At 41.1% G+C, this 23,365-nt stretch overlaps 1 protein-coding gene and 1 pseudogene across 6 annotated transcripts in view; one reads left to right on the top strand and one right to left on the bottom strand.

Annotated features, from left to right (window-relative positions):
• Positions 1-23,365, top strand: part of TIAM1 (TIAM Rac1 associated GEF 1) — a 429,921-nt gene that overhangs the window by 102,650 nt on the left and 303,906 nt on the right. For all 6 annotated transcript variants that reach the window (XM_077118818.1, XM_077118816.1, XM_077118809.1 and 3 more), the window contains one exon: positions 5,864-5,916. The gene's annotated coding sequence lies outside the window, so the exon portion shown is untranslated. The remainder of the gene's footprint in view (positions 1-5,863; positions 5,917-23,365) is intronic.
• The window catches only part of LOC143647722 (small ribosomal subunit protein uS5 pseudogene), a 92,711-nt pseudogene continuing 87,613 nt past the window's right edge, over positions 18,268-23,365 (bottom strand).

Raw genomic sequence — 23,365 nt, 5'->3', positions numbered from 1 at the left:
GCCAACAAATTAACCTTAAGTAAACCCGGGAGACAACATTATGCAACGCTATGTCTTCTCAACTATGTTCTTCAAGTAATTAGCTCTCAGAAGCCAAAAGAATGGTAAAAATCGAACAACTGCTCGAAGAAACTTTGCATCCTCTTTGTGTTTACTAGCACATGGCCATTCACATGATACTTTCAAACCATTGCATCTTTGGCTACAGGGATCAAGTGATTTGGGATTGAGTGAGGAATGAGTGAGAATCTTCACATTTGGTTGAAGTGGGAAGGCCTTATCGTGGGTAAGTTTACTTAACAGAATGATGATGGTAATGAATGCAAAGAACAATTTTCCCGTGATTGCTACCTGTCAAATCCTGCTCAAAGCATTTTGCATAGACAAGTCACTCATCTTCCACTAATCTCATTAGATGGATGCTATCCTTATCCCCATTTTCTGGATGAGGAAATCCATGTTAAATGTATGCATCTGTTGTAATTTTAGGAACATTAGAATATTAAACACATTTTAGAACCAAAGTCGTAGATTGAGGGCTGGCGGTGCCTGTGCTTGGCTATGGCAGGTGGACTTTGGAATCCGGCTGAAATTTGCTTGGCAGTAATACAACTAGCTTTCATTGAGTTATTACTTTATGTAAGACACTATCTGTGTTGGGTTGTGGTATGTGTCAATTTGGCTAAGTCATGGTGTCCAGTTGCCTGGTCAAACACTGGCTTAGTTGTTAACGTTGGAGGTATTTCATAGACGGAATTAGCATCTACAGCCAGTTGGCTTTAAGTGAAAGAGATGACCTTCCATAATGTGGGTGGACCTCGTCCAATCGGCTGGAGGTCTTCGAAGCAAGAACCAGGGCTTTCAAGAATCAAAAGAAATTCTGCCTGAGGCTACACCCTCTACTCCTTGCTGGCCTTCCCAATAGACTCCGACCCAAAACGTCAACCTTTGGATTTGCCAGTCCCCACAATTGTGTGAGTCAATTCCTTAAAATAAATCCCTTTATATACATATACTGCTAGTTCTTTTTCTCTCAAGTTCTTTATCCGCTGTTCTAGGACCCTTGTGTGTGTTAAATTATTTAATCCTCACAAGACAGATACTATGATTAAAACTGATTTGTAGCTAAGGAAACTAAGGCACAGAGGGGTAATATAATTTGCCCAAGCTCACCCAGTTTGTAAATGGCAAGGCCAAGTGTTAGGCTGAGCCAGTCCAGCTCCTGAGCCAGCCTCTTAGCCACAACGCTGTTCTGCCTCTGAATTAAAGCCCCTGGCGCTGCTGGGAAAGGGACAGCAGTGTAGGAGACGGCCATAATAAAGAGCTCCGGTGATCAGAGACACTACACTGGTCCCGGTTAGGTGCCATGTCCAGATGGTTCGTCCCTTCCCTGGGCATTGGCCCTGCTGTGATTTCATCTGTCCCTTGTAGCCCTCTCTTCGTTTGTATCTGCGACCACCACCAGTAGCGAGGGAAACAGAGACGTGCTCTGATAAAAATCATATAACATACCCGGGAAGCCGGTTACCGAATCTTGGGACTTGCACACTATTTTTTCATTTATCCTTGCAACAGCCCTAAGAGGTACAGACCCAGTGGTCATTTCCATTTTGCACTGGGGAGGGCAAGCCATACATCCAGGGCAGCTGCTGATGAGGGGAAGAGCTGGGCTTTGAGGCAGCATGTCTATGGGACAACATTCGAGGGGCTCTAACCCTGCCAACAGCTCCTGGGCTCATTCGTGCTCACGGGACATTTTCCTGTATGGCCAACTTGTTTGGTCTCCAGAGTTTTTCCTGCCTCCTGATTTGCTTCCTGGACACTCTTCTGTGCCTCAGCAGCCCCGAGCTTTTCAGAAATAACAGAATGAGATTTTCTGCAGCTCCCCTTCCCCCACTGCTCCACAAGTGTTTTTGCTATTGCTTGTGCATCCGAACACCTGCTGAGCTGATGAGCTTTTTAAATGTCACTTGATTGTTGGGAGGGAGCTATGTGAGCCCTGGGAACACACTATCTTGGCTGCTTCCTTAGGGTGGGTGGGTGGTGGGTTGGAGGGCAGATGGGAAGTTCCTCCTCCAGCCCGAACTCCCCTTGGCGAGGGGAAAGGGTGAGTGAGGGTGCAGGCTGCATTCCTAACTTTGAAGGTGACATAGGAGCCCCACTGTCTGCCTGGACAGCTTTCTTCTCCTGGGTAGCAAAACAGCTGCCCTTTCTGCACTCCATTTTTCATGCAGCATTGCTTCTTAACATTTATTTTGGTCAACTTTTGAGAACACAATGACGTTTTTGACCCTCTTCAGAAAAATGCATATGTACGTGAAATTTGTATCTAAATGCTGGGCTTTTCATTTACATCCTTATGCTTAGACTCTCCTTGGATCCTGCCCTCCCTTGCTGCGTAAACATACAAAGAAAACTAGCCTAAAAATTGGGTTCATCCCCTTGCACCCCCACACCCTCTGTTGATGGTAAGTATGAACAATTGAGTTTTAAAGCCTCTTCTCCCCTTCTTTCTCTGTGGTTATCAGTCAGATCTTGTAGGAAAACAGCACACTCAACGGGGTTATAGAGACTCCCTGGGGTGTAAATCTCCCTGGCAATGAGGGACAGAACCTGGCATCAAGGTGTTATGAAAACCTTCTTGACCAAAAGCGGAAAGAGGGAAATGAGACAAAATAAATTGTCAATGGCTGAGAGATCTCAAACAGAGTTGAGAAGTTATCCTGGAGGTTATTCTTATTGCATTAAATAGATATCCCTTTTTAGTTTATGGTGTATTGGAGTGGCTGGAGGGAAGTACCTGAAATTCTTGAGTTGTGTTCCAATAGCCTTGATTCTTGGAGACGTCTGCATAACCATATATCTTTTACAGTATGACTGGGTGATTGTGAAAACCTTGTGTCTGATGCTCCTTTTATCCAGGGTATGGACAGATTAGTAAAAAAATATATATATGGATGTAAAATAAATTAGGTAGATCGAAATACTGGGGGTCAATGAGAGGGAGGAGTAAGGAGCATGGAATATATGAGTTTTTTCCTTTTATTTCTTTTTCTAGAGTGATGCAGATGTTCTCAAAATGATCTTGGTGATGAATTGATTGTACACCATGTACGGACTGAATGTGCATGAAGATTTGTCAATAAAAATATTTTTAAAAAAGGGGTGATGGAAGAGAGTTTAATGAAAGTGTGTCACTGGGTTAGGAAAAGCAGAAAGGGGTGGGGGTTCACTTGGACTGTGGTAGGAGGCCCTTCCAACCCAAGCCTTAAGACAGAGGGAGAGGGCTGCCTGGGAGCAGCTGTGAACTCTGGTAGAGCAATACCTTGCAATGGGGGAGCAGGGAAATAAATGCTCCTGCCTTCTTCACCCTCCTCCTACCTTTATAGCTTCTTCGGGTTACTGCCTGAGAGGTCAAAGGGCAAGGGAGCCTGGGGAATGCAGGTTATAAAGGTCAACTTCCCAAGGTCATAGAACAGCATGGTGGCAGAAGATGCAAAGTAATCGCTTTACCCTTCTAGAGCCCTCAGCAACCTTTACCCAGTAGATGGCACTTTGGAGGCCTCAGGAGAGGCAGCTTTGTCACCCTTAAATGCTCTCCTTTGTATATGGGCATCATGGGAAATTGCTTAGCTTTTGTTGCAGAAGTTCTGTAATCCTGTTAGGAATTGAAAGCTTCCTGTATTTTTTCGTCAGATGCTTTTAAATTCAGTCTCCCCCACCCCCTTTTTGTTGTATGCCTGTCTTCACACTGCCACATGGAAAAGTTTCAATATGCCTCATGTCGATGAACTGATCTGTCTCGCTATCACAGGGAACTGGATTTACGTTGCTCGGATAGCATAACATTCCAAGCTAATCTTCTACTATCATGTGGCGGTTGATGTATAGGAACTAGCATTTCTAGATTTTGCAGAAATTATACTTGGGGAAGCATAGGAGAAATAAAAAAAGAAATAATAAAGTGTTATGCAATGCAAGCTATTAAGAGACAGCAGGTGTGAACGGCCACTGAGCTTGTGGCTAGGAGGTCTGGGTTTGGTTCCTTGCTCCAGCTGTTGCTGGCCATGGGCCTCCATCTATAAAGTGGAGTACAGGTTACCCAGTATAAAAATCTCACAGTCCTCAAAGACCTCTGCTCCAGCCTCACCCAGTGTGCACAGCCCAGGTGTGCCCCGCTCTGCTCGCACACCTCACAGCCCGGCCATGCCTCCTGGGCTGCTTCTCATTATTGCAGAGTGCTGCCTTGAGATGGAGCCCAAAATCTGCCTTAACTTGTACTCATTGATCTTAATTCTGCCTTTTCCTGAAACCTGATGCCCCCACCATTAAGCAAATAGAGAAGCTTTTGAAATGTTAGCCATTTTAACTGAAAGTGTTTTTAGGCTGCATCATATATCAGCCTGCTCATTTTCTTTTCTTTTTTTTTTTTTTTATAGTTGCTTTATTGAGAACAACTCACATACTGCAGAATTCACCCATTAAAAGTGTCCAAGCCCATGGGTTTTAGTATAGTCCCAGGGCTGTGCAGCCATCAGCACAATCAACTCCAGAACGTTTTCATCCCCCCCAAAAGAAACCCCATACCTCTTGCCAGTCATTCTCCATTCCTCCCTTCCCTCCAGCCTTAGGCAACACTAATCTGCTTTCTGTCTGTATAGATTTGCCTGTTCTGGTCATTTGATATAAATGGAATCCTACAATATGTGGTCTTTTATAACTGGCTTCTTTCACTTAACATGTTTTCAAGGTTCATCCATGTTTTAGCCAGTGTCAGCACTTCACTTCTTTTTATAGTTGAATGACATTTCATTGTAATGACATACCGCATTTTATTTATCCATTCATCAGTTGATAGACTTTCGGATTGTTTTTTATTTTTGACTATTATGAGCAAGGTTTTTATGAAGAGTGTGTATGAGTTGTCGTCTGGCTATGTGTTTCATTTCTCTTGGAGGTATTTAGTAATGGAATGCTGGGTCATATGCTAATTCTGTTTAACCTTTTGAGAAACTACCAGGCTTGAGGCACATTTTACATTCCTTCTAACAATGTACGTGAAGGTTCCAATTTCTTTGCATCCTGGCCAATACTTGTCATTATCTGCCTTTTTGAATATAGCTATCCTAATAGGTGTGAAGTAGCACCTCAGCATGGTATTGATTTGCATTTCCTTGGTGGCTAATGATATTAAGGATCTTTTCATGTGCATATTGGCCACTTATATATCTTCTCTGAAGAAATGTCTTTTCAGACTCTTTGCCCATTTTTGCACTTATTTGTCTTTTTATTGTTGGGTTGCAAGAATTCTTTATATTTTCTGGATACAAGCCCCTTATTAGATAAATCATTGTAAAAATTTCTCTTATCCTGCAGGTTGTCTTTTTACTTTTTCTGTTTTTGGCATGAGCGGGTACCAGGAATTGAACCCGGGTCTCCAGCATCGCAGGCGAGAATTCTGCCACTGAGCCCCCATCACACTGCCCTCTTCTTACTTTCTTGAAGGTGACTTTGATGCACCAAAATTTTTAATTTTGATGATGCTCAATTTATTTATTTCTTCTTTTGTTGTTTATGCTTCCTTCTTGCATTTTTTTTTCTTTAAACAGGATCTGAGCCTGGTTTAACTTGTCTTGGTGACTCCAAGCAGTTGTTCAACTTTAGTAGGACTTTATCTTTACTCTGAAGTCCTGGGTTGCTCTGCTCTTAGGCCTCTAAGTTCTTTGGTTCCTTCCTCTGCCGTTAGTTTGTGCTGATGCCTCGTTTGATATAGTTTTATAAATGGCATGCTTCTTTTTATTCCGTGCAGTAAAGTGCAAGGGCTTTGTTACTCAGAAGCCTTTTTTTTTTGTTAATCTTGCAGGTTGATGGCTGTGTCCCGGCTGTTCACGCTGATAGAAGGCTGATGTTCACGTGGTAAGTGCTTATTCTCTCAGACGTGCCCTGCGTATGCTTTATGGACTTTTTAGGTGCATCCAGGTGTATAAAGAAATTCCTTCTTTCATTTATTTAGCATTTCTTATACTCCTAAATCTGTGCTAATGTTTGTTGATCTTCTCCCCTTATTCTTTCTGTGTCATCTCATCCATAGATGTAAGGTAGCGACTTCTATAGTACAAGAAAATAGGGGCGAAATAGCCAAAATCATTTGTGTGTTTTCTTGAAGAATATTGGGGTAAGGATTTAAAAAAAAAATCTCAGCTTTCTTTGTAAATATTCAGTATGACTTTAAAAGATACGGATTCTTGTAAAAAAAATAAGGATTCTTTTATCAAGGTGATATCATAGTCATACGTTAAAAAATCACAAGCATTCATTTCTTAATATATGTTGCCCATTCATATTCAAGTTTCCCTGATTGTCCTATATTTTTAAACAAAGTTTCAAAATGCCTCAGGTAAGCAAAGGCTCTAAACAACGTCCACAGGTTGCATTTGGTAGATATGTGTCTTAAGTTTCTTTTTAATATGTAGACTCCCTGTCAAGCTCTTGTTCTCTCTTACAATGTATTTGTTCAAGAACTGTGCCATCTGCCTTGCTGAGGTTCCCACTATCTTTATTTTGCTGCTGATATATAAATGGTGTCATTTGACATGTTTCATTATCCCCTGTATTTTCTATAATCTAAGGATTAGATCCATTATTTCATTAGGAGTTAGACCAAAAGTTATGTTCCAATTCTAACATGCCTTTTACATTTTTTAGCTCAAAAATTTCTATAAAAAAGAACTTTACTCCAACTTGTTTTCTCTTTTTTTAAAAATTGCCCAAGCTATATTTTGTATAAGAAAGGCAGGATAACGGCTTGATTATTTCCTTTTTATTCACCAGAGTAATGAGTTGGCTCTATATCATCTACCAAAGATGATCTTTTTTTTAAATATCATCATGAACTTTTGGATTGTTAACATATTTGATTTTGGTGTGAGGTTTGATTTAATTAAAAAACAGGCCTTGTTTTTATTACATTTCTAAATTCTTCTGAATAGATGATAGGTTTAGTTTGCTATCTGCTGGAATGTGATATACAAGAACTGGATTGGCTTTTACGAAAGGGGAATTTAATAAATTGCAAAGTTTATAGTTCTAAGGAAGTGAAAGTGTCCAAATTAAGGCACCAACAAGAGGTTACCTTCACTCAAGAAAGGCTGATGCTGTCCAGAACAGCTCTGTCAGCTGGGAAGTCATGTGGCTGGCATCTGCTGGTCCCTTGCTCCTGGGCTCCATTGCTTCGAGCCTCTGTTTCTGTGGGGGTTCCTCACTTTGCTTCTCTGGGGCTGGCTTTCATCTCTTGGCATCCCTTGGCTCTCTCCAGGTTTTGGCATGCTTGACATCTCATGATGACATGTGCTGGGCTACAAGCATCTCCAAACATTCATGTCTCTGGTCTCTCTGTTGGCCCTGAAGTGCCTGTTGGCTCTCTTTGTCAGTTCTGTTGTTTCTGTCATTTCTGTCACTTTCTGACTCCAAAATCTTTCCTCTTTTAAAGGATTCCAGTAATCTAATCAAGACCCACCTGGAATGGGTGGAGTCACATCTCCCTCTAATCAAAGGTCACAGCCACGATTGAGCATGCCACCTCTCCATGGAGATAATCTAATAGAAAATTTCCAATTTACAGTATTGAATCAGAATTGAAAGAAATGGCTGCCTCCACAAGATTGGATTGGGATTAAAACATGGCTTTTCTAGGGCACATACAACTTTCAAACTGTCATAGATGCTTCTAGATAATAAGAGAATGGAGGGAAGGACTATATGGAGTGATAAAGGAAGAGACCAGAGATCTAAGGATAGTTAAATGAGAATGGAAGTAGAATAAAGAAAGCTTTGTTAAAAATAAGAGATGAGAACAAAGAAAGGAACAATCTAAGATACTCCAGGGCAGTTGGATATGAGGAAATTAATGGACCCAACAAATATTTTTTAGCACCTATTCTCTGCTTCCTTCTGTTCTAGGCACTGAGGACAAAATTCCTGTCCTCATGGAGCTTACATTCTTGTGTGTATGAAGTCAGAAAATAAACAAATGAATGACTATGTAAAATGTATAGTATATCAGGTAGTTGTTTCATCCTTGCTATGGGGAAAAATAAAACCAGGAAGGCAATAGAGAGTATAGGAGGTGGGGTGGTGGGGGTAGGCATGATTTTAAATAGGGTGGTTGGGGAGGACCTCTCTCAGAAGACCTTTGAGCAAAGCCTGGAAGAAGGTGAGGAAGCATTGAGGCTTTCTGGGCAATAAGTGTCCTAAGTTGAGGGAAGAGAAATGCAAAGTCTTTAGTTTCAGGCATGTTCCGTGTGTTTGAAGAAAACAAGGAGGCCACTGGAGCAGTTACAGAGTGAAGGAGTGGGAGGGGGCTAAGGGGTTCTTAAGGAGGTGGTGGAGCTTGGGATCCAGATCTTGTGGGCCGTTGTAAGGGTTATGAGCAGAGGCTGGAGATGATCTGACTTATCTTTTAACATGACAAGAAACTGTGGGGGATCAAAGGCAGAATCAGGGAGACCAGATAGGAGCTGACAGTGACGAGGGTGCTGGTGATGGAGCTGGTCAGAGGCTGACAGGTTCTGGATACATTTTGAAGTTGGGGCCGACAGCATTTGCTGATGAATGGAGTGTGAGGTAATGTGAGAGGAAGGGGTTGTCCAGGAGAGGGAAGAAGCACATGCATTTGGGGTAATAGTGGTGAATTTCTCCTACTCCAGGCTGGGAGTGAGTAGTTATTGCTTAAGGGGGAAAGAGTTCCTGTTTTGGATGGTGTAAAAATTTTGGATGGTGCAAAAATTTTGGTAATGGGTGGTGGTGATGGGACCATGTTACATTATGAATGTAATTAATGCCACTGAATTGATGCCTAAAAATGGTTAAAATGGCAGGTTTCATGTTATATGCATATTGCCACCATCAAATTCAAAACAAGCAAACAAAAAACAAAGGCTATTGAGAAATGACTCCTATCTGGTGTGTCTGAACATGGTTTTGGTGTTGGGTGAATGATTGGCTGTGTGAATGTGTTCATGGATCCCTTTATTTATTCCCACTATTTTCTTGAAAGGGAGGCCTAAGCCTGCTTGTGCTTCACCCCTCCTTCTTAACAGTCCAAGAACTAGAACTGTGAGTAAATTACAGCCTATGGACCCCATTTTGTAAATAAAGTTTTATTGAAGTGAAGTTAAACCCATTCCTTTTCATACTGTCTCCTGCAGTGGCAGGGTTGAGTCATTGTGACTGAGACCAAATGACCCACAGAGGCTAAAATATTTACCGTTTGTCCTTGCACAAAGAAAGTTTGGCTCAGAAGATCCTCAGAGGGTGAAAAAGGCTGATGGTGTATGCAGCCTGCAAAAATGCCCCTCATCACTGAAATTCTGCTCAGTCTTAATCGGTGTGAAATTTTGTGACTCAGTATTAAAATAATTTTATTTTCCTTTCTTCACTCATCTATATGTTAGATGACAGTATCCTTGAAAGGGAATGAGGTTCTGCTTGGGGAGATTCATATCAGATAATGGTGACACTTTACTGAGTAGATGGTTGAATTTTAACAATCCCAAAATTCAGCATTTTGATACCTGATATGCTATATACCCTCTTCCTTAGGGACTCTAAAACTTTCTCTTCCAGGTGAATGTGTTAGTGAGTATGGGTTGTTTGGCTTTTGTGTGATCAAGAAAACTCCATCCTTTTAATGAAAGGCACATGTGGAAGGGTGACAAAATAAATAAATTTGCTTTTTTTTCCCTTAAAGGGGATTTGGCTAGTTTTCATCTGAACTATGTATTTTGTCTTTTGGCTATATTGTTTGCTTCATTATTTTGATGGCTTTGGAATTCCTTATATAGAAAAAAATTGAAATAGATTTAAAATATAAAGGACTTTTCTTTTTTAGCCGCCTCAGTGCAATAAAAGCCAGAATGTAATTATTAGAAATGATAGAAGGAAAGAATTAAAACCATAAAATTGCTTAGGAAAGATCTGTTTTCATAGCACATTTGGATATAATGGTTTCTTAATGTGTAATTAACAATCTTTCTTTGAAGTGGTGAAGCCTAAGTTTAAGCTGGCAGGGGACCTCTTAGGAGATGGTGATGTCTGAATTAGTTCTTCCGGTAGCATTTCTGAATCTGTGCACAGACTATAGTGTCTTGTTACCTGCCTGTTGGTCGTGTATTGTGGTGGAGACAGAAAAGGTAAAAGAAGGGCTAGGACCGGGTGTTCTCCAAAGCTTGACCAGCCACCACTACTGGTGCAAATTTGTCAGGGATAGATGAGATGACACATCCCTTATTACTGGGTATACTTTCAGCTTCAGACCCCAGGGTAATTTTGGGGAGTTGGAGGAGACCAAGTGTGGATATCAGGAGTTGGAGGAGACCAAGTTTGGAAATCAGCCTGGGTATCAGATTGGTCTGATACAGGTTGAAGAGCCTCCTTGGTTTGTTTTCTAGACCTACACCCTAATGCTGGGCTCAGAGATCTCATTGCAGTGATGGCCAGGATTACTGAGCCCAAGGAAAAGGAAGGGAAGAGCCTGAGCCTCAATTACCCCGTGTCCCACCCTGACTCTAATGGACTCATTAAGGACTGGGAGACCAGAATTCCCAGGAACACAAATGAAAATCCTGGGAGACAGCCTCTTCAAGTACATCAACTACTTCCATCCCATTATCCATATTGTCGACCCCCCTCTCCAACATGAAAAATTTAGAATGGGCATAGCCCAAATACCCCTAAAGATTGGGAGAAGGATCAAAGGAGAAGGAGGAGTTAGAAAAGATAGGATTTAACAAATGAGTATGAGTGTTGAATCATTATATTGATATTTCTTTTAGTCTCCAGTGTCTTGGAGCAGCCAGAAGGAAACACCTGAAATTGTGAAACTGTAACCCATACCAGACTCTGAAATCTGTTCGCCACGCTGTTCTTCCAAATGTGTTGCTTTTTTGTATGTATGTTGTATTTCACAATAAAAAATGTTAAAAAAAAAAATACTGTCAGAGAACATACCTGACAGATCTGAGCTTTTACTAAGTATTTCTGTTCCAGAGTTCCTTGCCATGCACGCCCCCTCTCCCACCCTTTCTGATGTCCAGGCTACTTCTCAGGGAGGAGTGGAGCACCTGTTCTTGATCGCCGCCTGGTGGCCAAACACCTGAGCCCTAGCATGTTCTGGGACAGATTTCAAAATAAACATGCCCGAGCTTATCATTTCAAAGAGTCATCTGGGGTAAGGGTGAGGAGGCAGCACTGCCCAGACATTTCTTAGAAAGAGTCTACGCTGCTTGGACATTATGGATCTCTTCTTTGGAAATCGCTTTTAAAGCCCATGGCACCTTCTTTGGAATAACTTCCTCAGTGGAAGTTATTTCTCTTTTTTGGGTGGTTTTGATTTTCGGTAAAATTCTTTAATGGAAATTTCTCTCATTGGTATTCTACTTCCATTCTTGTTCATATAATTCTCAAAAGAATAGCTGGAGAGATTTTTTAAAAATAAATATTGACCAAATCTCATGACTTTCCTGTCTATGGAACCTCCCAATGATGTCCTGCCATGGCTGCAAAGTCTCACATGATGTGACCCTGTGTGTCTCCCACCCCATCTCCTCTTAATGTGGGGGCACCTCCAGCACCCTGGCCTCCTGTCTGGGAGCAGGATGCAGCCAGCTTGCTCCCGCCTTGGGTCTCTGCATTGGCCTACTGGCTCTTCCTCCAAGCTTTGCCTGGCTCAGCCCCTCACTTCCTTCAGGGCTCCACTCAAACATGGCCCCATCTCCAGGGCAATCCCCTGAGAACCACATCTCAAGCAGCAGCCCCTTTGTGAATAAACATGCCCTGCTCTAGTCTTCTCATAGACTTATTTGTTGGTATGTTTATTGTCTTTCCCATTAGAGGGAAAGGTTTCCAGGGACGAGGCCATCTCCATCTTGGCCACCAGTGTCCCCACTGTCTAAGTCAGAGGCTGTCACAGCATATGCCTTGTAAGGACAGTTTCCCAAGATGACTATGTTGAAGGAATAATTCAAATTTTGAAAAATGTACTCTGATCTCTCTTGGTAAAAAGAAACGAAAAACAAAGCCAAGGCAGTCTCCTCATCAAACTTGATTTGTTGGAGTGATTCAAAGTAGGAGGTTTATAACAAAGACAGACTTCCAGGACATCAGGACATCAGGAATCTCCCCCCGCTCCACGCCTCCATCCCCCAAGCTCTCTTCCATTTTGTTCCAGGCACTTGTTGGTTGGGGTGACTGTCTTGGGCTTTGCAAGATGTTTAGCCTCTGAACCCCCAATCTTGGGGTTTGTTCATATGAAACTTAACCCCACAAAGAATAGGTCAAGCCTGCTTAAAATTAGGCCTAAGAGTCACCCCCAAGAGAATCTCTTTTGTTGCTCAGATGTGGCCTCTCTCTCTCAGCCAACACGACAAGCAAACTCACTGCCCTTCCCCTCTCTACGTGGGACATGACTCCCAGGGGTGTGGACCTTCCTGGCAATGTGGGACAGAAATCCTAGAATGAGCTGAGACTCAGCATTAAGGGATTGAGAAAACCTTCTCAACCAAAAGATGGAAGAGCCTGAGCTCATTGACAAAATAAAGTGTCAATGGCTGAGAGATTCCAAACAAAGTTGAGAGGTTATCCTGGAGGTTATTCTTATGCATTAAATAGATATCACCTTGTTAGTCAAGATGTAATGGAGAGGCTAGAGGAAACTGCCTGAAAATGTAGAGCTCTGTTCCAGTAGCCATGTTTCTTGAAGATGATTGTGTAATGATATAGCTTTCACAGTATGACTGTGTGATTGTGTCTGATGCTCCTTTTATCTGCATTATCAGCAGACGAGTAAAACATATGGAATAAAAATAAATAATAAGGGGAACAAATGTTAAAATAAATTTAGATTAAAATGCTAGAGATCAATGAAAGGGAGGGGTAAAGGGGTATGGTCCATATGAAATTTTTTCTGTTGACTTTTTATTTCTTTTTCTGAATTGATGCAAATATTCTAAGAAGTGATCATGATGATGAATATGCAACTACATGATGATATGGTGAATTACTGATTACATATGTAGAACAGAATGATCATAAAAAAAAAGATGTTTAGCCTCTGTCCTCTAGATGCTATAGTACTCCCTTAAATGTGACAAATAAAATGTCTCCAGACATCGCTAAATGTCTCCTGAGAGGTATAATCATTCCAGTTGAGAACCAGTGGTTTAGAACCCACATACCTGTACCCATCACCCAGATTCTATCATGACTTCTTTATCATACTTGCTTTATCATTTTCCTATCCATTAGTGAGGCTCAGATTTGCTAATGTGTGGAAGGTACTTTTAAATATAACGTGTTATTCAAATTCACATGATGACATCAAAGAGGAGGATGTCATTTTTCACCTTAATGGTTAAATCTCTGAAGTCGTATTTTGTAATCTACACTTGAGGTCTCAGTGAGTTTGTCACGGTTGTGCTCAGATGTTCCCTTTTGCCATTTACACAGTGTCTTTTTCCCCCATTACCAAGGAGGCTGTTCTTTGTCAGCACATGGAGTATGTGTCTGATACTTACAATCATAGTCGGAGAGGGTTTGGGCTGGAAGGGATCTTGAGAAACCTTTGGACATTTAGTAAATGTCCAATTAATGTTGATGTCATCATCACCATCCTTGAGTTCAATGCCTTTATGAAAAGATGAGGTAACTAAGGGTCAAGGAAGGATAGGGATTTACCCAAGTCCTGGTTCATGGCAGAGCAATGACTATATGGGTTTTTCTGGGGAATTTTTCTTGCTAGCTTGGCTTTCTGTGAGGGTTGATGCTGTGATTAGCAGCATTCTCTGGAGGCTGATTTCGGAGGAGGAGCTACACACACACACACACACACACAAATTGAGATTCCTGCTGGAGCTTGAACATAAAATGCCCTGTCCTGAGCTCATCAAGGATTTGCTAAAAACAATTTCTTTAAAATTTTGTTTTAAAACTTAGGAGATTCCTGGGTTAGAGAAAGTGAGGAAGATAAATTACTTTACATTATATAGACCTTTAATTGAAAAAAAAATCAGAACAATGTATCAAAAGCAATGCAAAGAGAACATGGGACAGAAATCCTGGAATGAGCTGAGACTCAGCATCAGGGGATTAATAAATCCTTCTTGACCAAAAGGGGGAAGAGTGAAATGAGACAAAATAAAGTATCAATGGCTGAGAGATTATCCTAGAGGTTATTTTTATGCATTAAATAGATATCACCTTGTTAGTCAAGATGTAGTAAAGAGGCTGGAGGGAACTGCCTGAAAATGTGGAGCTGTGTTCCAGTAACCATGTTTCTTGAAGATGATTGTATAATGATATAGCTTTCACAATGTGACTGTGTGATTGTGAAAACCTTGTGTCTGATGCTCCTTTTCTCTACCGTATGAACGGATGAGTAAAGCATACGGAATAAAAATGAATAATAGGGAGAACAAATGTTGAAATAAATTTAATAGATTGAAATGCTAGTGATAATGAAAGGTAAGGGGTATAGTATGTATGAATTTTTTTCTGTTTTCTTTTTATTTCTTTTTCTGAATTGATGCAAAGGTTCCAAGAAATGATCATGATGCTGAATATGCAACTATGTGATGATATTGTGAATTACTGATTATATATGTAGAATGGAATGATCAAAAGTTAGAATGTTTACGTTTGTTTGGTGTTTTTTGGTATTTTTTTTTAAAAATAAAAGAATTAATAAAAAAAGAAATTTGAAAAAAATTAAAAAAAAAGCAATGCAAAGAGAAAAAAATGAAAGAGTGTCCTTGGATAAAAGAATCAGAATTAAATGAACTGAATGCAATGTTGGGATCCTGATTTGAGCAGACCAACTGTAAGAAAGAGAGAGAGAGACAGACAAAATCAGGGACATACAGAAACCGAATTGAATGGGCAGTTGGTAAGTATTGAAGTTTTTTTTTTTTTTTGCTGTAAAATGGTATTGTGATTGTGTTTAAGGAAAAAACCCTACTCTTAGAAATTCATAATTATGAATGCATGTAAGTATTTATGGAACTCACTATATGGTGCTTGAGATTTCTTTAAGATATATAATCCATATTATTCTAATGTTAAAAAAGAAAAACAATGCAAAATTGTTCAACTTCTGTATTTTACAAACTTCTTTGTAATGAAAAAAATAGGGTAGGAAATTTGCAGCTTTTAATCTTATCTCAAAGAACATCTTCCACGCGCAACATATGCTTCCTAGTTTCCCTGGCAAAAGGCCTTTGGCCCTAAGTAATAGGAGGTGTGACCACAGGGGCTCAGGAAGCTCTTTTTTGCCAGGCTGGCAGGGTCGCTTTCCCTGGGCACACACGTGGCTGCTGGTTTCCAGCAGGTATTGCCCTGTGCCAGCCCAGACCCCACTGTGTTCCATATACTGGAGTGGTATATTCCGGGGAGGGGCTGCTGAGGCGAACACCTCCCCTCCTGGGGAAGGGAAAGAGGCTATGATGTAAGTAATACATGCTCTCGATAAAAAACCTGAAGAATAAAGTAAAAGTCCCTTTCCTTTTCCAACTCCCCCCACCGACCCAATTTCACTTCCCTTTCCAGCAGTAACCATTATTAATGAACAAGTTGATTGGCGTCTTTCTAAGTCTTACTCTGTTTACCACCACCATGTTTTTTTGTTTTTTTAAATTAATTTTTAAATTAAAAAAATGTATAACAACAGACACAAGCATTCTTAACATATCATTCCATTCTACATGTATAATCAGTAATTCATAATATCATCACATAGTTGCATATTCAGCATCATGATCGTTTCTTAGAACATTTGCATCAATTCAGAAAAAGAAATAAAAAGAAAACAGAAAAAAATTCATACATACCATACCCCTTACCCTTCCCTTTCATTGATCACTAGCATTTCAATCTACTAAATTTATTTTAACATTTGTTCTCCCTATTATTCATTTTTATTCCGTATGTTTTACTCATCTGTTGATAAGGTAGAGAAAAGGAGCATCAGACACAAGGTTTTCACAATCACACAGTCACATTGTGAAAACTATATCATTATACAATCATCTTCAAGAAACATGGGTACTGGATCACAGCTCTGCATTTTCAGACAGTTCCCTCCAGCCTCTTCACTACATCTTGACTAACAGGGTGATACCTATTTAATGCATAAGAATAACCTCCAGGATAACCTTTTGACTCTGTTTGGAATCTCTCAGCCATTGACACTTTATTTTGTCTCATTTTGCTCTTCCCCCTTTGTTCAAGAAGATTTTCTCAATCCCTTGATGCTGAGTCCCAACTCATTCTAGGATTTCTGTCCTACGTTGCCAGAAAGGTCCACACCCCTAGGAGTCATGTCCCACGTAGACAGGGGGAGGGCGGTGAGTTTGCTTATTGTGTTGGCTGGAGAGAGGCCACATCTGAGCAACAAAAGAGGTTCTCTTGGGGGTGACTCTTAGGCCTAATTTTAAGTAGACTTGACCATGTCAGGGGTGTTTTTTTTTCTTTTTTTTTTAATGATGAAAAAAATCATTTTGAGATGGTTACTGAATGTTGGGAGTTCATAGTACAAAAGAACTATTTCCCCTAGAACTGCTTGAGTAAATTCTGACTATCACTCTGGAATTCTTTGTTTCCTACAACCAGTGACGCTCTCCTACGCAGTCATAATACAGCCATCACTATCATGAAAATAACACTGACACATTGCCACCTTCTCATCCTCAGACCCCATTCAAATTTCACCTGATGTTCCCATAATGTCCTTTATAAGCGAAAGGATCTAGTTTGGGATCACATGTTGTGTTTAGTTGCCATGTCTTTCTAGTTTCCTTCTGTCTAGAACAGTCCCTTAGTTTTTCCTTGACTTGCGATTTTCCTTAACACCTTTGAAGATTACAGGCCATTATTTTGTAGTTTGGTTTGTCTAAGATTAGATTAACTTCTGCATCTTTGGCAGAAATATCACACAATTCATGATGTGTTTTCAGCGCCTCTCATCAGTTGGTCCATGATTTCACACTTACCTACTGATCATGCTTACTTTGAGAACTTGACGAAGGTAGTGTCTGCCAGCCTTCTCTGCGAAGTTACTCTTTCCCTTTGTAATTAATAAGTGTTCATGAGGAGGTATATCAAAATCATGCACGTATTCCATTCCTTACCAGACTTTGAATTTATTCATTTACCTGTACATATGTGTACTTGCAGATTATTCAGTTGACTATATTACTATCATTATTTATTCTGACACTCAAATTATCACTAATTTGGTCCGTAGTATTCCCTTCAAGCTGACTTCTGTATCTTTTTAACGTGTTCCCATCATTCTTTGAGTGCCTCTTCTCTTTCTGATGTATACAAGATACTCTAGGCTCATCTTATTTTTTTCTTGCCCTAGCAAGGGAGCCATCATTTCTTCAAAGAGTTCTGGTTCCTTTTAATAGAAATTGGCATTTAGAAGCCAAAATCTGGGTGGCCTAAAGGCACAACGACTGAGGCAAGACCCTGTGATTGCTACTTTAACTCCAGCCTCTGGCTCACTCCACACCTAATCCTTTTCAACTCCAAGTGCATCATGTTAGAATCATCAAGGTCACCGGATTAGATTAACTCACCCATGTGTGTACTTAGCTAACTCCCCTACATAGTATGTTTTTTATCCTCTGAAAGCATTCATGAGAAAAATAAGATGTACCGAATAAAGCATGCTTTTTAGCAATCAAAATATCCTGAATTCCTGTCCCTTTGGCTGGCTCTTCCCGTGCTTGGGCAGCTCGACATTTCCAGGCGTGACTGACATCCAGCCCTGGAGACCCTGTGGCTCAGTTGACTGGCTGGGCTTGCTGCTCTCAGCCTGATTTATGCTTGCCTCGGAACTACAAATCACTCTGTGGTAATGCAGATGACGAGGCCTCTCCTAGCATGGGGTCCTCAGCCCCATCCATCTTATGTGAACTTTCTTCCTCTGCAATTCTCAGTGTGGCTTCTTAGCTCCATTGACTGGTAGATAGATTAGCTGGTATTTAACATGATCTGGAGGGTTATTTGGATGGATCTCAAGGAGGGAGGGGTCATCTTGTCCTTCTGGCCTTCTGTGGGTCAACATTGCTCTTTGCCAGGGCCTAGTGATGGGAAAGTTGTAGCCTGGGAGCAAAGAGAGAATTCGGAATGAGTGTTTCCAAGAGACCTTGTGGGTCATAGCTATCTGTGGGCTTCTCCAGGCTGTGGTTTTATTTTTTTCCCCCAGTTAACTCAAATGTTTATTTTTCTCATGCAAGCCTGTGTGGTACCTGCAGCAAGGGCCTGGGTCCTCCTCATGGAGACCTGGTGTGGGTCTTGACGAGATGGTTCGTGTACTTCTGATAGGGAGACTTGATGTACATGGCCCTACTCCAAAGATTGGGGGTGAAATAGCTGTAGGTCTTGGAGATGGCCTTGAAGATGGCCCTGCAGCCCCTGGCCAAGGTGTAACAGTTGTCAGTACCCCCAACAGTAGCAGTTTCTTGGGCACAGGGCTGGAGATGATGCCATTGCCTCTGGGGGTGGGACTGAGGTACACCAGCACAGAGCCACAGTGCCCCAACACCTTACAAGGGACAGGGCAGGGCTTGCTGATCTTGTTCCCCTATTAGCCCCACAGTGCAGGGATGATGGAGAGCTTGACCAGAGTGATGGCCTTGTGGATGGCAGTAGCTACCTCCTTGGAGCACTTCATATCCAGACCCTTGTGGCCGTTGTAGTTGCTGATGGTGACAAAGGCCTTAAACCTGGTCTGCTGGCCAGCATGGGTCTGCTTTTGCACAGCCATAATTTTCAAAACCTCATCCTTGAGGGATGGCTCCAGGAAAAAGTCAATGATCTCAGACTTCTTGATGGGTAGAGATAACAGATACGTTTCCTCCAGGGACTGGACCTTCATGTCCCTGACCAAGCAGCCCAGCTTGGTGACAGGGAGTCTTCCTTGTCCTGGGCCTTGGCACCATGAGCTCTGTGGCCTTGGCCTCAGCCCTGACCACAGCCACGAACTCGACCCTGGACCCCATTGCCAAAGCCTCCATGGAAGCTGCCATGGCCTCCCATTCTAGGGCTTCCGGGGCCTCTGGGTCCTCGTGTATCACCAGCCTCGTTGCCATCTGATGTTTTTCGAAGAAGAAGCCAAACTGCTTTTTACTTAGACTCTGCCGTATAATCTTAGCCTATGTAGATGTTTGCAGAGTGACCCGTGTTTCTCATGTTTGTGTTTGGGCCTGGTAAGTGTTGATTGTTCTTCCCCAGTCTCTGTCCATCTCTTTGTTTCACAGTTCCTTCTGCCCCTCCTTTATCACTGAACTCATAGCGCAATCCCCCACACGTCACCCCATGTCCCCTGCCATGAACATCTTGTATTAATGTGTTATACTTGTTACAGTTGATGAACCAGTATCAGTACATTATTTTTAAGAAAGCCTGTAGTTTGCATTAGGGTCCATTCTATGTGTTGTACGTTTTTTGGGTCTTGACAGTTGCATAGTATCATGTATCCACCATGACAACATCATACTTAATAGTTTCATCTCCCTAAAAATGCTCTACCTATCTTTCCCTCCTCCCCTCTCTCTGAAGCCCTGGCAACCACTGATCTTTTTATAGTTTCTACAATTTGCCTTTTCTGGAATTTCATGTAGTTGGGATCACATAGTGTGGAGCCCTTTCAGACTGGCTTCTTCAGCTTTTAATGCCAGCGGCTCATTCTCATATCATTGTTTTTCTTCCAAGTCTTATGCAATGATTTTGGGAAAATTTCTTATTCTCTACTTAGCACTTTCTCCATCTTTCTGTTCCTTTTTCTCTTTCCCCTTACATTTCTCTATGTATTATCATTCTTCTCAGGACTCAAAACCATCCTAGTAATTCTGGTTCATAAGGTTAAACATAGTATTGATGTCATTAGTTTTTACATGAAATTATTCCTTATTAACAAGGCTGCTGGGCTCTCAAACCCATTCCAGAATTTCCAAGAGGATCTGTCCTAATTAAATCTGCTTTTCTTTAAGTAGTCTTTAAGATAAATAAAACATTTCCTTTTCAGCTTTACTGTAAAATTCATAAATCTTCTGTTTTAACATTTGTTTCCCTCTAAGATGGGTGGCATGTCTATGCCAGTATGTAGGAAGTAGGCTTTGGTGAGAACGACTGAGCCACTGCTGGGGGTGGTTACTGGGGTGGAAGGCCTTCCTGGGTCACTTCCCGCTGGTGGTGAATGAATATCTACCTCCAGAATGGCGAGGGAAGCTTACAGTCTCCTAGACTGATCATATTATTTTTCACAAAGTTAGTACCTTATGTGAAAGAGTCTTTTGGAAGGAACATTGCTTGTCCTTCAGCAAAACCAGGGATATGTAAGAAGAGCTGTGGTTAAAGAACATTCTAGAAGACGCTTCTTAAACAGAGTAAAACTTATCATGGCATTATAGAATATTAAGCCAGAAGGGCATGGCGATAAGTGAATCCAGGTTCTTTGTTTTAGTTTGCAAAAGCTGCCAAATGCAATATACCAGAAATGGAATGGCTTTTAAAAGGGAATTTATTAATTTGAAAGTGTATAGATCTAGGCCTGTGAAAATGTCCAAACTAAGTCATCCAGAGAAAGATAACCTTGATTCGAGAAAGGCTGTCGGGTCCAGAACACCTCTGTCAGCTGGAAAGGTACATGCCTGGCTTCTGCTGGGGTCGCTGGCTTCTCCTTTCAAATAGCTGCCCTGGGGCACTTTCTTTCTTCATCTCTAAAGGTCTCTTGGCTGTGTGGGCTCTGTTGGTTCTTTCCATAATAGTTCCCCCTTAAAGGACTCCACTAAACAACTCCAGCTTGAATGGGTGGAGACACATCTCTATGGAAACCACCTAATCAGAAGTTACCACCCACAGCTGAGTGCATCACATCTCCATGGAAGCAAAAAAAGATAAAAAAGATCCCACCCAGCAATATCAAACAAGGATTAAAGAACTTGGCTTTTCTGGGGTACACAACAGATTCAAACCAGCACACCCTTCTTTTTTACAGGTGAGGAAACTGAGGCCTTGCAGTTTAAGCATCTAGCTCAAAGTTGAGATTCACGCATCACCATAGACTGTTTCTGACATTAAGCCTGTGACATTTGATATTGTATCCTATAAGCTAGGTGACATTTCCCACAGAAATGTTATCTCCTTGTTATTTTCAGTAAAACTGTCCATAGGAAAAGCAATAGTTGTCTTTGCAATCTCTTATTTCTTAGGAAAAATCTTGCTGATTTTAAAAAATTGATAGGTATTTAATAGTAGACTAATTTGACTAATAGTGGCTAATTGGGTTGCCAGATCTTTGTTTGCAATCCTGATAAACACTGAAGTCCCATTTTCCTCAAGCTGACAAATTTCATTTCAGTGCTTTGTGGGAAATGTAAGGATAAAATTAATATTGTAGCAATTACTCATTGATCCTGAATTTTTTCTGTGTGAATTTCCAAAGCATACACATGAAATTCAGCAGACCAGACTGACCATACCACTTGTGCTTTAAAACCATTGTGGCATTGTAGATATTTTGCTCTGCCTTTAAAATATAATGCAATAGGAATTTAGTATGTATGTGTGTGTGTGTGTGTGTGCGCGTGCGCTTCCAGGAAGCTGTGTTCCTTCTTGCTGTCCTTGTTATGTCGATACAGGCTGACTCAGCACTGTGCTGTCTATGGCAGGAAAGCCAATACAAATTCTAAATTTTAGTGCCTTCCCTTAAGAGTATATTAATGTTGTTTGATAAATGCTATAGCAATTTCCATGCAGCAGCTTATCTTTAATGCCGTCCGTATAAACACAGGTCCCCCTACTGGGCACTAAAGAGGTTTGAATTGATTTTCATGGAATTTTTCACTTAATGAAATCTCATCAATTTCTGGCCTCCTGGCTATTTTAATTTGAGAACAAAGAGGATCTAAGGATGAACAGTTTACAGAGACTGCGGCTTCTCTTGGGCCTTTTGGAGCTGCGCTCCGTGAGGTCCAGGTTATGAAATATGTTCTAAATGACTTGCATGCAAGCCAGCTCTGTCTGGTGGTGTTTAAATTTTATTTTATTTTATTACATAAGCGGTCAGATTCATGTTGCCTGCAATGAATTTCAAATCCCAGTTTTTAGGGATTTGTGAGAGGGATAGAGATGCTGTTAGCATGTTAGAAAATGAAAAGTTGGAAAACCACAATCATTCATTACTCAGTAGAGAAACTGGGGCTACAAAACATGATTCTTTTTGTCCAAATAAAGAAGATCAGTAACCGTGCTTCAGAAATTGCAAGAGGTTCCATATGGATCACAGAAATGTGGGAACTGGAGATTTTATTCCAATACTAGTGATGTTGGGGGGGGGGGGTCAGATGAGATTTCTTACAAGTAGACATTTAACTTGGTCCTCAGTGGTGGATCAAGTAGGGCTTCAGCAGGCAGATTTACAATGCAGAAGGCTTCTAGAAAGAGCTGCTAAGGGCAAGGAAATACATTGAAGGCGTATATTTTTAAGAACCATTAAAAAAATAAATCAGATCCTTCTTCAAAGCATAAGAATTAAACCATCGAGGATGTGTAGCAAAATGTTCCATAGGTTCTGAATCCTAATCCCAGAAAGCATGTTGGCTGTAAGGACGTGTTTGGCTCTCTAAGATAATTGTATTGTGGGAAAAATTTGCCTTCTCCTCTCCATTGTTTTGTAATATCTGGGGAGTTGTACCTGAGATGTCTGTTATTTCTTTTCCATTACCAGAAGATTTAATTATTCTTGATGACCAAAAGCAGTTGAAGAATCCAACCTGTCTAGCCATTTTCCTTTCTGGGCTTTACTGTAACACATTCCTTGCCATCTTTTCTTCCCTTTGTTTTTCAGAGTTAAAGCTGTGAAATGAAAGATGAGAGTTCAAGCTTTCTACCTGGTATACTTTTAGCTTCACTTGCTCCAAGGCAACTAAAAGTTGCTCTCAATCCTGGGTAACATGTATATTGAGCTCCCTTTGAATTTGCCTATGTGTATATTAACTCATTGAAACACTGGATCAACCCTGACAAATCAGTGGTGACTTTGAGTCCTGGCACTTTCGTATTTGCCCACATAGTCTGGTGTAGTATACATCTCCTCACTTAGCTTATTTCCCTTTCTAAGCCTTAATGAGCTTGTTAAAATGCTGAATTCCAGGGCTCTGGTATTTCCAAGATTGTACCCTGTGCATTAGGTAGGGGTGGTTAAGTGCTAGAAACAAATTCCAAAATTACAGTGTCTTCACCCAAGCAAAGTTTATTTCTTGTCCATATAAAGCCTCTCTCCCAAATGGTGATTCTGGTACCCAGG

The sequence above is a fragment of the Tamandua tetradactyla genome, chromosome 10 (genome assembly GCF_023851605.1).
Source record: "Tamandua tetradactyla isolate mTamTet1 chromosome 10, mTamTet1.pri, whole genome shotgun sequence".
Taxonomy (NCBI): domain Eukaryota; kingdom Metazoa; phylum Chordata; class Mammalia; order Pilosa; family Myrmecophagidae; genus Tamandua; species Tamandua tetradactyla.
Note: the sequence above shows the minus strand (reverse complement) of the source record. Positions and strands in the feature narration are given on the sequence as shown.